The sequence below is a fragment of the Gossypium arboreum genome, chromosome 10 (genome assembly GCF_025698485.1).
Source record: "Gossypium arboreum isolate Shixiya-1 chromosome 10, ASM2569848v2, whole genome shotgun sequence".
Taxonomy (NCBI): Eukaryota; Viridiplantae; Streptophyta; class Magnoliopsida; order Malvales; family Malvaceae; genus Gossypium; species Gossypium arboreum.
Window position 1 is genome coordinate 3,895,874 of NC_069079.1, and position 18,394 is coordinate 3,914,267.

Genomic DNA, 18,394 nt, shown 5'->3' on the forward strand with positions numbered 1-18,394 from the left:
TAAAAATGTAATTTTGCCAAAGTTTGGGTCAAGGAATGTTTTGATAAATGTGAATATTAAATAAGTTAAATTTGCCATTATAGATCAAGAAGAGCGAAATTCGGGAGTAGATCGGGGAAAAGAAAAAGTAAAGGACTAAATTGTAAAGTTTAGTCACATTTTGTATCGAGGTAAGTTTACAGCAAATAAATGCAATATTATTTTATTTTACATTATTATTGTCAATTTCCAGCATTTATATACTTATTTTTTTGAGAATATTTAAAGTTGAATTAAAGGCGAAGTGACAGAGAAAAAGCATTAGGAAGCCCTGTTTGAACCTTAGGAATGTTAGGATATTGGGGTTGACAGGACAAGACAGGATAGAAATGAGCCATGTAAGTCCATATCAGATATATGGCTTTGGAGACAGGAATGAGCCATGTAAGCCCATATTAGATATATATATGGCATTGGAGACAGGGATAATTCATGTAAGTCCATGTCGAAGACATGGCATTGGCAGGATATTGATAGACAGAAACGACCCTAGTATCCTTAGTATTCTGAGTGGTTCAACGGGTCATTGTACACGTTAAATTACAGTGAATTATCAACAAAAAGGGAAGGTAGATTATATTTATGAATAGTGAAAGGTCAGGTAAGAAAGAAGGTAAGTGAGTAAAAAAGAAGGTAGAAAATGAGAATGTAAAGAAAGTTTATGAGGCTAGGTGACATTATGTATATTTATTCATTATGTTAAATGTTGTAATTTATTTGCTTGTAAGCTTACTAAGCCTAGTGCTTACTCTCTTTATTTTCTTTTTCTTATAGTTTTTATCAAGCCACTCGGGAATCGAAGGAAACGTCGGAGACCCGATCACACTATCGAAGAAATCACATTGGTATAGTTAGACGTTTCGTTTTGTGTATGGCATGTATAGGAACTTGGTTTCTTTTGATATGATATGATCAACGAATGATGTGTAAATACTTGCTAGTGATTAGCTAATAGAGTGGCTGATGATATACATGTTTAATAGTATGTATGATTAAGTAGTAACTATCACATGAAAACTATGAAAAATGTGAAAGTAACTTAAAAACGGATTCAAGTATCAGAAATAATGTGATTTTGAAAAATCACAAGAAATTGTAGAGACATGGGTTGATGGTGAATAATATATGAAATTAAAGCTCGTTGTGTCTATTTTGATATGGAATAAGCAAAACAGTTAAAGGTTTTGTATTTTATAAGATATCTAAGTTTTGGTGAAATAGGGCCTGAGCGATTTCTGGATCCCCTATTCCAACTTTAGAAATTCACCATAAATTTTACAAAAATAATTATGTGGTGTACTTTATATGGTTAGAATCCTTATTTAATCTAGTTTTAATAGAAACAAACGATATAGTCATATGATTTTTTTACAGAGAGAAAAGTGGTTTGTAGTAAGTAGAGGCCAGTGCAGTCGAATTCTGAAACAGAGGTAACTTTAACTAATAAACTGTACTAATTGGATAAGTCAAAAATTCTAGAAAAAATTAGTAGATAGATAAATGAGTCTAGTTTCAGGAAATATTTACGGATCTTAATTTCAAGTTTTGAAACTCAAGAAATGAATTTTTAAGCAACCATGACGCAGAAAAATAGTTTATTCCAAAAATTAAAATAAGTGGTTTAGAGTTGTTTAAAAGGTAAGATAAGTTTAGTAAAACCTCAAGCTTGACTCCGGTGATGGTTTCGGGTGTGGGGGCGTTACATTTATTGGTATTAGAGCAGGTTTAGTCGGTTCTCGAAACAGTTAGTGTAACGGCCTAATTTTCAGTGGTGTCGGAAATGGTGATTTGAGATCACTAAATTCGACAAATAAGATTGAACAAGATAGTAATTTAATATTTATGAGTCAAGTAAGAATTTAGAAGAATTTGTGAAATGGTGAAATTAGTGAATTAAAAGAATTTATTAGGTCAAACGGGTCAAAAATGAGGTATCGAGACCTCAAAGTTGAAAATCGAGCTATAAATATTTTTATAAATATTTATGGAGTGTCATTGAGTTAGTATTAAAGTTTCGTTAGAAAATTTTAACGTTTGGATGGCTAATTAATTGAAAAGGATTAAATTGAAAATAGCACAAAATTTGTTAAATTGTGAGTAAATAGCTTAAGTATTTAAAAAGATGGATTTAAAGAGCAATTAGACCCAAAGGTTAATGGCTGGACGGTTTGGGTATGAAATAAGCAAGAAAACAATGTGAACAAGGGGCAAAATTGGAAATAGATAAAAGTTAATAGTTAAATAATGATGTAATTGAAAATCTAGACATTTTCTTCATAATTTCTCAGCCAAAACGCCATAGAAGGTCTGGAGAAAGCTGGTTTTTCATATTTTTACATCATGTGAGTCTAATTCTTGCTTTTTCTTGATAATTTTTATGTTTTTATGACTTTTACAATTAGGTCCACTTGTAGAATTCATTAGTTTTTGATTTTATGGGTGAAATTGGAAGTTACCCTGGATGGATAAGGAATTTTATGATGAATTATTATGAAATTTAAGTTCTAATTTCATATTAAGGTGGTTTTATTAAGTGATTTTGATAGGAAATGATATTTAGGACCTAATTGTGAAAAAGTTGTGAATTGAAGGTTGCTGTTGAAATTCAGAATATAAAAGGTTTTGAAATAGTTTATAATGATAAAATAAAGTGTTAATTGAGAAAATTAGTTCAATTGATGGGTGAATTGAGTAGGGACTAAATTGTGAAAACTGTAAATTTTGGGGTAAAAGTGCAATTTCGAAATTTGAACAGCATAAATTGTGAAGTGAAATAGAAATCAAATAAATGCTAATGAGTAGAAATATTTTATATTATAGATCAAGAATCCAAAGAAGAACGAGGAAAAGAAAAAGTTGCGAATAGTCCCAAAATTTCAATATCTTCTACAAATTAGCGGGTAAGTTCATATGGTTGAAATTAGATGTTTATTTGTGAATGATTGAAGTATATAATGTGTTATTATATACGAATTTGTTGTGGGATTGTGTAGATTTTGTTAATGAAAGAATAAATGTGGAAATGCAAATTAGGAAAAACGCAGGATTGAGTACGTTCGTATCGTGACGTGTGATGAATTGATGGATAAGACCATGGTTGTTCCATGGCAAAGTGTGAAATGTAGGTATGGTATCATCCATACTGAGTTGTGAAATGTAGGTATGGTATTATCCATACTGAGTACATGAAATGTAGGTATGGTATTATCAAATCCATCTTGAGTTAAGAAATGTAGGTATGGCATTTCCCATACCGAGTTAAAAAAATGTAGGTATGGTATTTCAATGAGGAAAACCATACTGAGTTGTGAATCGTGGCATTGAGCAACGACGTACTCAATTTCGTAAGCCGTTTCCTAATTTGATTATAAGAAATAAAAGAGAAGTGATCCAAATGAAAGAGATTGAGTAGTTATTCTTGTTGAGCTCAACTATGTGAATTATTATAACAATGGTTGTAAATCGCAGGAAACTTTAGTAAATGTTTTGGTATTGTTTGGAAATATTATGTTTGGTAAGCATTACTTTTAACCTATGAACTTACTAAGCTTCAATAAGCTTACTTGTGTGTGTTTAATATTTTTATGTAGATTGACTTGAAGTGAAGTGGGTAGATCGGATCAACACAACAAAGCACACTATCCGATCAATTCGGTAGCTTTTGTTTTATGTTTGAAGATTTATATGGCATGTATAGAGTTTGAATGAATTGAAGTAAAGATGTTATAAACTAGTTAACAATATTTGTACTAAAATAGTTTTCGTAAAGTAGCAGTAGTTTGACTTTGAAAAATCACTAAAAATAGTAGAAATGGAATTAAATAATGAATAAATTATGGAATCGAATCTCGATGAGTCTATTTTCATATGGAAGAAGCAAAACAGGTATATGAGCTATATTTTATGAGATGTTTAAATTTTTGTGAAATAGGGCCAGAGCAATTTCTGAATCCCCTGTTCTGACTTTGGAAATTCACCATAAATTTTACAAAGATAATTAGAAGTCATACTTTATATGTACAGATTTCTTATTGAGTCTAGTTTTATTAGAGACAAACAGAATAGTCATTGAAGCTCTGTACAGAGAGATATCTGATTCGTAATACACAAAGGTCAGAGTAGTCAAACCCTGAAACAGAGGAGATTTTAAATAATAAACTGTACTAATTGGCTTGACCAAAAATTCTAGAAAAAAATTGGTAAGTAGATATATGAGTATAAATTCAGAGAAAATTTACGGATTTGGATTTCGAGTTTTATAACTCGAGATATGAATTATTTAGAAACTATGACACAGTTGGACAACTTGTCTGGAAAGTGTGATATAAATTGTTTGAATTTGTTTAAGTGCTCAAATAAGTTTAGTAATGCCTCGTGCTCGACTCCGGCGACGGTCTCGGGTAAAGGGGGCGTTACAGTTAGTGTGAGTAAAAGTCTAGCTATACATGCCATACCTGTATTTTGATAGTGTGACGATTCCTGACGATTTTTAGATATTTTGTTTTATAGTAATGGATCCCGAGCGAGCTAGTGATGATGATGTAGAAAGTAATGCGCTTGCTCCCGCGGAAGGGGCAGCGCCATCTGAGAATAGGCCAGTAATAGTTAATCAGGGAGGAGTGACTCGAGAAGCTCTCTTCCAAGCTTTGAATGATTTGTTTGCCGAGTTCGTTAAATGCGAATCCGTGAGCTAGACCTCTACCCCTCATGATTCTTAGGCTACCTATGTAGCTCAAGCTCCCCGATCCACTGCAGTGATAAGAGAAAAGCCACCAGTTGATAGAATCAGGAAACAAGGCGAAAGAGTTCCGAGCAACAAAAGATATTGATGCGAAAAGAGCGAATTTTGGTTAGAAAATACTATCGAGTCTTTGACGAATTATCTTGTACACCGAGGAATGTATGAAATGTGTAGTATCACTTCTTAGAGACTCGACCTACTACTTGGTGGAAGACACTTGTATCGGTTGTACCAAAGGAGAGGTCACTTGGGATTTCTTTCAGGAGGAATTTCGTAAAAAATACATTAGTCAGAGGTTTATTGATCAGAAGAGAAAGGAATTCCTGGAATTGAAACAAGGTAATATGACAGTGACCGATTATGAGCGCGAATTTGTCAGGCTTAGTAAATATGCTCGAGAATGTGTGTCTACAGAGGCTATTATGTGTAAAAGGTTTGAGGATGGGTTAAATGATAATATCCGACTGTCAGTGGGTGTCCTAGAAATAAAAGAGTTCGTTATTTTAGTTGAGAGAGCCTGTAAGGCAGAGGAGCTGTTAAAAACAAAAGGCAAAGTTGAGACAGAGACACAAGATACAAAGAAGAGACAAATGAGCGAGTCATTCCGTGCTAAATCCAAAAGACCAAAGGAGTTTTCTACGGATCGAGTTTCTCACCGGGTATTCTAGTCGAATAGAGGCGTGATTTAAGGATTCAAGGCTCGAACACCTCATTGCGAGTGTAGGTAATGTTGGACGAGGTAGATCGAGGTGTTTACGGTGTGGTAGACTTTATTATGGTCCTTGTCGGACGGTGAAAATGTTTGTTATAAATGCGGTGCTCGGATCATTTTGTACGAGAATGTCCGAGGTGGCTAATCGAGAGATAACACAGTGCTAGATCCGAAATGCTTCTACTAGAGGCGGATCACCGAGGCAACCGGGAGTAGGAGCAAATGTGAGGTACCTCAAGAGATTTGGCTGTGAGACCAGATGTTAGAGCCCCTGCAAGGACTTATGCTATTCGTGCACGCGAAGAGGCATCCTTCCCCAATGTGATTACGGGTACATTTTCTCTACATGATATTAATGTCATTGCTTTGATTGATCTGGGTTCAACTCATTCATATGTTTGCAAGAAATTGATGTCTAGTACAAGTATGCCTATAGAATCTAAAGAATTTGTGATTAAAGTATCAAATCCATTAGGCAAGCATGTATTAGTAGATAAAGTATGTAGAAATTATCCTTTAATGATTAGAGGCTCTTGTTTTCCGTAGATCTCATGCTATTGCCATTTGATGAGTTTGATGTGATTCTTGGTATGGATTGGTTGACTACACATGATGTGATAGTGAATTGTGGAAAGAAATTCATTGAGTTGAAGTGTGAAAATGGTGAAATTCTTCGGGTTAATTCGGAAGAGTCGATAGTTTATTTCCATAATTTACATTACGTCGCTTTCGAAATGTTTGAGAAAAGGGTATGAAGCTTATCTTGCTTTTGTGTTAAACACTAAAGATCCAAAATTGAAAATTGAATCAGTGCCTGTGGTATGTGAGTTTTCCGATGTGTTTCCGGAAGAACTACCAGGTTTGCCTCCTGTTAGAGAAGTTGAGTTTGGTATTGAGTTGATTCCAGGTACCACGCCCATTTCTATTGCTCTTTATAGAATGGCTCCGTTGGAATTGAAAGAATTGTAAGCTCAGTTGTAGGAATTAACAGATAAAGGCTTTGTAAGACCCAGTAGTTCACCATGGGGTACACCAGTGCTATTTGTGAAAAAGAAAGACGGATCGATGAGATTGTGCATAGATTATCGGCAACTTAACAAAGTAACAGTAAAGAACAACTATCCATTGCCTAGAATTGATGATCTGTTTGATCAATTGAAGGGAGCTACTGTATTTTCCAAGATAGATTTGAGATCCAGATACTATCAGTTACGAGTTAAAGAGTCAAATGTCTTGAAGACTGCTTTCCGGACTAGGTATGGTCATTATGAGTTCCTTGTGATGCCATTTGGCTTGACTAGTGCTCCTGCCATTTTCATGGACTTAATGAACCGAATTTTTAGACCGTAATTGGATAAGTTTGTAGTTGTGTTCATTGATGATATCTTGATTTATTCTCATGATGAGACTGAGCATGCAGAGCATTTGAGAACAGTTTTACAGATTCTAAAAGATAATTAGTTATATGCCAAGTTCAGCAAAAGTGAGTTCTGGTTACGAGAAGTTGGTTTTCTTGGACATATTGTCTCAGGTGAAGGTATTAAGGTCGATCCGAGCAAGATTTCAGCCATTATTGATTGGAAGCCTCCTAGAAATGTATCAGAAGTTAGAAGTTTTCTTGGTCTTGCCGGATATTATAGGCGATTTGTAGACAGATTTTCCATGATAGCTACCCCGCTGACAAGATTGCTGCGAAAGGATGTCAAGTTTGAATGGACCAAGAAGTGTCAACAGAGTTTTGACAAGTTAAAAGCATTGTTGACTACAGCTCTTGTTTTAGTACAACCAGAACCAGGTAAGGAGTTTATGATTTACAGTGATGCGTCCATGAATGAACTTGGTTGTGTACTTATGCAGAGCATTTGGCTTGACTAATGCTCCTGCCATTTTCATGGACTTAATGAACCGAATTTTCAGACTGTACTTGGATAAGTTTGTAGTTGTGTTCATTGATGATATCTTGATTTATTCTCATGATGAGACTGAGCATGCAGAGCATTTAAGAACAGTTTTACAGATTCTAAAAGATAATTAGTTATATGCCGAGTTCAGCAAAAGTGAGTTCTGGTTACGAGAAGTTGGTTTTCTTGGACATATTGTCTCAGGTGAAGGTATTAAGGTCGATCCGAGCAAGATTTCAGCCATTATTGATTGGAAGCCTCCTAGAAATGTATCAGAAGTTAGAAGTTTTCTTGGTCTTGCCGGATATTATAGGCGATTTGTAGACGGATTTTCCATGATAGCTACCCCGCTGAAAAGATTGCTGCGAAAGGATGTCAAGTTTGAATGGACCAATAAGTGTCAACAAAGTTTTGACAAGTTAAAAGCATTGTTGACTACAGCTCTTGTTTTAGTACAACCAGAACCAGGTAAGGAGTTTATGATTTACAGTGATGCGTCCATGAATGAACTTGGTTGTGTACTTATGCAGGAAGGGAAGGTAATTGCTTATGCCTCTAGACAGCTAAAGCCACATGAGAAGAACTATCCGACACATGATTTAGAGCTAGCTGCCATTGTTTTTACGCTGAAGATTTGGAGACATCATTTGTACGGTGAGAAGTGCCACATATTCACTGATCACAAAAGTTTGAAATATTTGATGACTGTAATAGCCTGAATTTTCAGTGGTGTCGGAATAGTGATTCGAGATCACTAAATCCGACAAATGAGTAGAAAATATTAATAATTTAGTGAATATAAGTTAAGTGTGAAGTTAGGAAAATTTTGAAATAGCGAATAGTGTACTAGAAATAAAAAAAATTAAATTAGAATCGGAAACGAGATATCGAGAGTTTGAAAATTCTTAAACGAGCCATAAATATTTTTATAAATATTTGTGGAGTGTTAATAAGTTAGTATTAAAGTTTCACAAGAAATTTTAAAGTTTCGATAGTTAATTGAATAAAAAGGATTAAATTGTAACAAATGTAAAATTATGGGAAATGATTAAATAGCTTAAATGATAAAAGAAAGAGGGTTTAAAAGGCAAATAGACCCCAGGTCTATTTGGGCTGGACAACAAGGTGCATGAAATCAGCAGGAAAATTGATGAATTAAGGGCAAAATTGGAATATTGCAAAATTTTACTTAATAAACTAGGACTAAAGTGGAATTATCTAGAATTCTCATTATTTTTCTGCATTCTCATCAGCAAAAACACCATAGAAGGGTTTTCTTAAGCTGGTTTTCATATTTTTACTGCAAGTAAGTTCAATTCTTGATTATTTCTTGAAATTTTGTGTTTTTATGACTTTTACAACTAGGTCCACTTGTTGAATTTATTAGTTTTGATTCTATGAAAGAAATTGAAAGTTGATATGAATATGTGCTGGAATTATATGATTATTTAGCATGGAATTAGAGTTTTAAATTGTTTATATGCTGATTTTATTGAAAGAATTGAATAGAAAGTGAATGTTTGGGATCTAAAGGTGAAAAAGTTTGAAGTTAGGGTTTTATGTGGAAATTATGAATTTAAATAATTGTGAAATAACTTATAATGTTAAGGTAAAGCATTAATTGGGAAGAATTAGCTTCATTGAGGGATTAATTGAGCAAGGACTGGATTGTATGAACTGTGAAATTTGGGGCAAAAATCGAAATCAACATTTGCACTAAAACAGTTTTGGACCGTAGCAGTAGTCTAACTTTGAAAAATCACCATAAATTGTAGAAATCGAATTAGAAGATGAAAAAAATATGAAATTAAAGCTTATTAAGCCTAGTTTCTCATAGAAGAAACGGTGTAAGTAACGGAATTGTAGATCATGAGATATAATAGATTTTGTGAGACAATGTCAGAATGATTTCGGGATCCCCTGTTCTGACTTTGAAAAATCATAAAAAATTGGATAAAAATAATTAGGGGCTTAAATTTATATTTTTAAAATCCTTAATGAGTTTATTTTCAATAGAAACAAACATGGAAATCATCCAAATTCTGTACAAAGAGATAATTAATTTTTAGTGAAGAAGGGTCGGAATTGTCAGACAGCAGAACAGGGGTGACTTTAAAGAATAAACTGTACTTATTGGCTAAACCAAAATTCTAAAAATTTTATGATAAGAAGATATATGAGTCTAGTTTCAGATAAAATTAGCGGATCCTAATTTGGAGTTCTGTAGCTAAAGATAAAAATAATATAGTGACTATGACACCGATGGACAACATTGGAAAATACATAAGTAAACAATTAAATTATAGATAATATTACTTATAAGCGGGTTGAAGATGAAGTCAATACTGATAAATGAATGATTTTACAATGATAGATCGAGAACCCGAAGCAAGTCGAGGAAAAGAAAAAGTAGCTGATTAGTCCACGAATTTTCACAAATTTTACAAATCAACCCGTAAGTTCATAGGGTTGAAGTTTAATGATTATATGTTAATTTTATGAATTATATAATGTATGATGAAATATATTTATTGATGAATAGAAAATAAAATAACAACTTGAAAATCGAATAAATGATCAAATTGAGTGGAATGTCGGATTTGAGTACTTACGATCGGTGACAAGTGATAAGTGGTAGCCTCACTACACTTATCGATCGATGATAAGTGACAAATGATAAGTGGTAGCTTAGCTACTCTTATCGATCAATGACAAGTGATAAGTGATAAGTGGTAGCTTTAGCTGCACTTATCGATCGATGACAAGTGATAAATGTGATCGATGTAAGGCCGTGACGGGACTATGATTTTAAAAAGTGATAAGTGATCATATGCAAGCCCATAGTTATACTATGGCAAAGTGAAAGTGAAGTACTCAATTTTTCCTTTACCATTCCCTAATTTGGTTAAAGAATGATATATGACAAATGGGCCCAAAAGAATTAATGGAAATGGATAAGTGGTAGTGAGTTTATATAGGGAACTCACCAATGACTGTGATTGACAGGTGAACTTAATAATTGTGTATATAGTATAAGTGTATAAATATTTGGTAAGATTTATGTTTTATGCCTATGAACTTACTAAGCTTTTATAAGCTTATTTGAATGTATTCAATGTCTCTTGTAGATTGACGTAGAAGTATACGGAGGATCGGATCAACACAGAGGATCACACTATCCAGATTATCTCCGGTAGCTTTTGTAAATTTCCTTTTTGATTTATATGGCATGTATAAGGCTTGGTGATTATATAAATATTAAGACTTGTTTAATGAATATACATTAAAGTAAAGAATGATGAGTAAGTTAAATAGTATAATTATAATAGAAGTATAATTTTGTATTAAATTGATTGAAATGAATTGGTTGGTTGGATTGGTCTCGGTTTTAAAAATTGCAGGGAAGGTTAGATATTTATAAAGGGGTTATATTGAGCAAAAAAAAAAAACTTTGGGATTTTGCGAAAAATCCCTATGGTTTCGATTTAATTCTAGTCTAGTCTCGAAGTATGTTTTGGGCTTTGGAGGCCCATCTAAAGGACACCATGACATGTTTTAGTAAATAAATAGTATTTAACTCGTATTAACGGAAAATTAATTCGGTAAACTCCGGTAATGCCTCCTACCCTATTCTGGCGATGAATACGGGTAAGGGGTGTTACATTTAGTGGTATCAGAGCCCGGTTTAGTCGGTTCTCGGAACATGTGTTATGTGTAAAGTGTTTAGAAATACATACCATATAAATCTGTGATAGTGTGATGTGTATGATCTGATCTAATCTTTGTCATTTTTATAGATACTCTCTGATTATAAAGATGTCAGATAGACTTGAACGTACTGAACAGGAGGAAGCTAACAGTAGGGTGCAGACTCCAGAACAAGGAACAAGTAGTGATATTCCAATCTCAATGATGCGAGAGCGAGAACTTAAAAATATGATTTATAGAGTTATGAATCAGTGGTATAAGGAGGTGATACAAGAAAGAAGTCAGTCTCAACCACCTCCTCCCCCTACTTCACCACCTATGGTACCTCCGGTTGCTCCTCCACCTCCTTCAATAATTGAAACTAGTAAACGTTTTCCGATCGAAAAGCTTAGAAAGTTTGGAGCTGAGGCATTTCGAGGGAGATCAGATGATGACCCTGTAAAAGCTGAGTATTGGCTACAAAGTTTGGTAAGAATTTTTAAACAGATGACTTGTTCTCCGGAAGATTATCTACGATGTGCCGTTTCATTGTTAAAGAAGAAGCATATAATTGGTGGGAAGCTGTGGAAGTCGTAGTACTGCAGAAAAGCTTACTTGGGAATTTTTCGAGCGAGTTTAAAAAGAAATATGTGGGAAAAGATATCTAGATAAGAAAAGAGAGAATTTCTTGATCTACGGCAGGAAATAAGTCGATGGTCGAATCTGAAGAGAATTTGTCTACCTCAAAAAATATGCTCGAGACATTGTACCTACCGAAGAAGAAATGTGTATCAGATTTGAAGAAGGGTTAAATGATGAGATTAGAATGATGATTGGGGCCAATGAAATACGAGAGTTCGTTGTTCTGTCAGACCGTGCTCAAAAGCTTGAAGAAGTATATAACAGAAAAATGCAAAGAGATCGGAAAAATAAAGAGTCATTTAAAAGAGGTGCTTCTAAGTCATTTTTAGATTTGCCGATGAAGAAATCTAGAGAAGAAATTAGTCGAACTACATCCGTGCCGGGAAGATTGGGTAGAGGTAGATCAAGACAATCTGATTTCAAGGTATTTGATAGACTGCAGCAAGTGTGAGCGGTGTTGAGAATACTCCCGACCTAAGTGTCAATATTGTGGAAGACATCATTTCGGTGAATGCAGGACTAAGGCGGGGCTTGTTATAAATGTGGGACTCTTGATCATCTTATTCGAGATTGCCCCAATGCAAAAAAGATGAAGTGGATCGAAAGAGATCTGAGAACCACTCCCCAAAGAAGTAGACGTTCGGGCGGGCGATTACTACTGAGGGCTACCCGTTCGAGTGTAAGAGAACCAGGTTGGTCAATCGAGAGAATAGAGCACCAGACGCACCTATGCCATTCGAGCAAGGGAAGAGACTATGGCTCTGATGTAATTCTTTGGTATTTTCTATCTTTATGATGTTCTTGTTTATGCATTAATAGACCATGGGTCTACTCATTCATATATTTGCACTATGCTAGCATCTGAAAAGAAATTATCTGTTGAGTCCACTAATTATGATATACAAGTCATTAATCCATTAGGTCAAAGTGTGATGGTTAATTTAATATGTCGTAATTGTCCACTGAAAGTGAAAGGCTGTGCATTCCCTGCTGATTTGATGTTGTTACCCTTTCGGGAATTTAATATTATTCTGGGAATGGATTGGTTAACAAAACATGACGCTGTAGTGAACTGTCGAGAGAAACGGATTGATTTGAAAAATCAGAGAGGAGAAATGATTTCAATGAGTTCGAAATATGAAAGATAATGTCCTAATTATTTCACCTTTTCATTTCGAAAGCTAATCTGGAAGGGTAATGAAGCATATTTAGCTTACATTCTTGATATTCGGGATTCGAATCAAAGTTGAAACAGTTGCGTTGTTAATGAATTCTTGATGTGTTTCTAAGGAATTGCGGGTTTACCACCGGATCGTGAAGTTGAGTTTGCGATTGATGTAATCCCGGAACGACTCAATATCCGTAACACCATACGAATGGCACCGGCGAATTAAAAGAGTTGAAGACTCGATTACAAGAATTGTTAGATAAGGGTTTATTAGACCGAGTACATCTCCTTGGGGTGCACTGTTTTGTTTATGAAAAGAAAGATGGCTCGTTGAGATTGTGTATAGATTACAGACGGTTAAATAAGGTTACAATCAAGAACAAATATCCTTTGCCCGCATTGATGATTTGTTCGATCGGTTGAAAAGTCTTCTTGTGTTTTCAAAAATAGATCTTCGATCTGGGTATTATCACCGAAAGTTAAAGAATGTGGCGTGCCAAAAGCGCCTTGAACTCGGTATGGTCATTACGAGTTTACGGTAATGCCATTTGGTTTAACTAATGCTCCGCCGCATTTATGGACTTGATGAATCGAATTTTTCAACCTTATTTGGATAGATTCGTGGTTGTATTTATTGATGATATCTTGATCTATTCGAATCTAGAAGCTCGATCATGCACAACACTTGAGAAGTGTGTTGCGGACCTTGAGAGAAAGCGATTGTATGCAAAGTTCAGCAAGTGTGAATTTTGGCTACGGGAGGTTAGATTTCGGGTCATATTGTTTCAAATGAAGGAATTGAGTAGATCCAAGTAAAGTGTCGTGATGGTGAATTGGAAAACACCAAAGAACGTAATGAAGTGCGGAGTTTCTTGGGATTAGCGGGATACTACCGCCGATTTGTTAAAAATTTTTCAATGATTGCCTTACTGATGACTCGACTACTTGAAGAATGTTGAATTTGTATGGTCGAAAAGTGCCAACAAAGTTTTGACCATTGAAGAAAATGTTGATGAAGCTCCGTGTTAACTCAACCGAATCGGTATACCATATGTTGTGTATAGTGATGCATCTTTAAATGGTTTGGGTTGTGTTTTAATGCGGTCGAGGAAAGTAGTGGCATATGCTTCTCGGCAATTAAAACCACATGAGAAAAATTACCCTACCCATGATTTGGGTTAGCGCGATTGTGTTTGCTTTAAAAATCTGGAGACATTATTTATACGGGGAAAAATGTTATGTGTATACCGATCACAAAAGTCTGAAATATTTGATGACACGAAGAGCTAAACTTGAGGCGAGAGCGGTGGCTCGAGCTATTGAAAGATTATGATCTTGTTATTGATTATCACCGGGAAAGCTAATGTGGTCATTGATGCACTTAGCGAAAATCATCATTGTTTGCACTTGAGCAATGAATGTTCATTTGTCATTAATAAAGATGGTTCAATATTAGCGAATTGAAAGCAAAATCTACATTCCTTCAACGGATCCGTGAATTACTGAGTGATGATCCAAAACTAGTCTTTGAAACGACAAGCGGTTCGGGATAATTTGAGTTCGAATATAGCATTGATGATAGTGGTATGTTGCGTTATCGTAATAGAATTTGTGTTCGAATAATTGAAATTGAAAATGATATTCTTCTTGAAGCTCATAATAGTAAGTATTCTATTCATCCGGTAGTACAAAAATGTATTGCGATTTAAAAGAATATCTTGGTGGCTCGGTATGAAACGAGAGATTTGTGAATTTGTTGCAAAATGTCTAATCTGTCGACAAGTGAAAGCAGAGCATCAAGTACCAACGGGTTAATTACAACCTATTATGATTCCTGAATGGAAGTGAGAACACATTACGATGGATTTTGTATCAGGATTGCCTGTGACTCCGAAAAAGAAAGATTCAATCTGGGTTATCGTTGATAGATTGACAAAGTCGGCACATTTTATTCGGTCGGATCAAATTTTTCATTGGAGAAGTTAAGCGAATTGTATATTTCGAGATTGTGAGATTACATGGAGTTCTAGTATCTATTATTTCGGATCGGGATCCGAGATTTACTTCGAGATTTTGGAACAAATTACAGGAGGCTTTGGGCACTAAATTAAATTTCAAAGACGACTTTTCATCCTCGAACAGACGGGCAGGCGGTCGAGCAGTGATTGATTTTAGAAGATATGTTAAGGTGTTGTGTACTTGAGTTTGGCGGCATTGGGAAAGGTATTTACCTTTAGTCGAATTTGCTTATAATAATAGTTATCAAACTAGTATTAAAATGGCACCATTTGAAGCTCGTATGGAAGAAAGTGTAGAACTCCATTATATTGGTGCGAATTAAGTGAGCGAAACTAATGGGAGTGGACTTAATTCGGAAACCGAAGAAAAGTTCAGTATTATTCAAGATTGTTTAAAAGCGCCTCCAATCGACAAAAATCATATCAGATTTAAAGAGAAGAGATATAGAGTTTAATGTGGGTGATCGTGTATTCTTGAAAGTGTCACCGTGGAAGAAAGTTTTGCGGTTCGGTAGAAAGGAAAACTCACCCACGATTTATTGGTAGTATAAAATCATTGAAAGAATCGGTCCGGTAGCTTATAGATTGGCTTTGCCCCGAAACTTGAAAAGATTCATAACGTGTTTCATGTGTCTATGTTGAGGCAGTGCAGATCGGATCCGTCACATGTAATTCCTCATACTGAAATAGAGGTCCAACCCGACATGTCTTATTCAAAGAACCGGTGAAAATTCTAGCTTGGGAAATTAAAGAGTTAAGGAACAAGCAGTGCAGATTAATAAAAGTGTTGTGGCATCGACATGGTGTGGAGGAGGCAACCTGGGAAACAGAGGAATCAATGAGATCACAATATCCGAACCTATTTTCAGGTAACAAATTTCGAGGATGAAATTTCTTAAGAGGGGGAGAATTGTAATAGCCTGAATTTTCAGTGGTGTCGGAATAGTGATTCGAGATCACTAAATCCGATAAATGAGTAAAAATCATCAGAGATTGCTTGAAAGCAGCTTCAGACAGACAAAAGTCGTATGCAGATTTGAAGAGAAAAGAGATTGAGTATCAAGTTGGTGACAATGTTTTTTTGAAAGTATCCCCGTGGAAGAAAGTTCTCAGATTTGGCAAGAAATACAGACTAAATCCACGTTTTATTGGACCGTTTGAAGTGATTGAGAGAGTCAGACTATTAGCATATCGATTAGCTTTGCCGATTGAGTTAGAGAAGATTCATAATGTATTTCATGTGTCTATGCTACGTCATTATCGTTCAGATCCATCACATGTGATTTCTCAGACAGAGGTTGAGATTCAGCCAGACATGACTTACGATGAAGAACCGGTAAAAATTCTAGCTCGAGAGATAAAGTAATTAAGGAACAAAAGTATTGCACTTGTGAAAGTACTATGGAATAGACATGGGGTAGACGAGGCTACATGGGAACCCGAAGAGGCTATGCGAAAACAGTACCCAAATCTCTTCACAGGTAAGATTTTTGGGGACGAAAATCCCTAAAGAGGGGGAGAAATGTAACATCCCGAAATAGGGCCTAAATAGAACAGTGGTTACGAAACCACAAATTCAAGGTAAAAAAATTTATTTTATTATTATTTTGAGGTTCATGATATGATTGCATGATTGTGTGAAAATTTCGTGATGAAATTCTATGCATAAAGTGCTTAAGTTGAGATTAAGGACTAAATCAAATAATTTGCAAAACTTGCATTCTAGAAGTTTTTAGTATGAAATTGCTTTGGAATATTAATTAAGAGGGTTTAAATAAGAATTTGACCAATTTATAAGTTCATGGACAAAATAGGACATGGATGGAATTTTTGAAAGTTTAATAAGGAAAGGTATTTTGGTCATTTGGATATTCAATGAAATAAAAAGGGAAAAATAACACAAAATTTATCATCTTCTTCATTAGCACGAAATTTCAAGGGTTCTCCATAGCTAGGGTTTGTTTCAAGCTTTCAAGCTCCATAGTAAGTGATTCCAAGCCCGGTTTTTAATGTTCTTTCGTTTTGGTCTCGGTAGCTCGATAAAGCTTATGCTAGCAATAATTTAAGTTAGGGTTCATATTTGGAAAAATACCCATAGGTGAAAAGTGTTTATTTTGATGTTTTATGATAGAATACGAGGTTTTAAATTTTGTTAGACAACTTGTGCTACTCGGTTTTAAGTAAAAACGAATAAAAGGGCTTAATCGGTAAAAATACCTAATAGTCATAAGTACATGTTAGAGTGTGAATTTGGTGTTGTCATAGAAAAGAAAAATGATCAGCATGTCATAAAACATAAGAAAATAGGATGAAGTTTAAATTACGAGCCTTGGGGCAAAAGTGCAAATATGTGAAAGTTTAGGGGCAAAAATGTAATTTTACCAAAGTTTGGGTCAAGGACTGTTTTGATAAATGTTAATATTAAATAAGTTAAATTTTCCATTATAGATCAAGAAGAGCGAAATTCGGGAGTAGATCGGGGAAAAGAAAAAGTAAAGGACTAAATTGTAAAGTTTAGTCACATTTGTATCGATGTAAGTTTACAGTAAATAAATGCAATATTCTTTTATTTTACATTATTATTGTCAATTTTCAGCATTTATATACTTATTTTTTGAGAATATTTAAAGTCGAATTAAAGGCGAAGTGACAGAGAAAAAGCATTAGGAAGCCCCGTTTGAACCTTAGGAATGTTAGGATATTGGGGTTGACAGGACAGGACAGGACAGAAATGAGCCATGTAAGTCCATATCAGATATATGGCTTTGGAGACAGGAATGAGCCATGTAAGCCCATATTAGATATATATATATAGCATTGGAGACAGGAATAATTCATGTAAGTCCATGTCGAAGACATGGCATTGGCAGGATATTGATAGCAGAGGCGACCTAGTATCCTTAGTATTCCGAGTGGTTCAACGGGTCATTGTACACGTTAAATTACAGTGAATTATCAACAAAAAGGGAAGGTAGATTATATTTATGAATAGTAAAAGGTCAGGTAAGAAAGAAGGTAAGTGAGTAAAGAAGAAGGTAGAAAATGAGAATGTAAAGAAAGTTTATGAGGCTAGGTGACATTATGTTGAACATTGTAATTTATTTGCTTGTAAGCTTACTAAGCCTAGTGCTTACTCTCTTTATTTTCTTTTTCTTATAGTTTTTATCAAGCCACTCGAGGATCGAAGGAAACGTCGGAGACCCGATCACACTATCGAAGAAATCACATTGGTATAGTTAGACGTTTCGTTTTGTTTATGGCATGTATAGGAACTTGGTTTCTTTTGATATGATATGATCAATGAATGATGTGTAAATACTTGCTAGTGATTAGCTAATAGAGTGGCTGATGATATACATGTTTAATAGTATGTATGATTAAGTAGTAACTATCACATGAAAACTATGAAAAATGTGAAAGTAACTTAAAAAAGGATTCAAGTATCAGAAATAACGTGACTTTGAAAAATCACAAGAAATTGTAGAG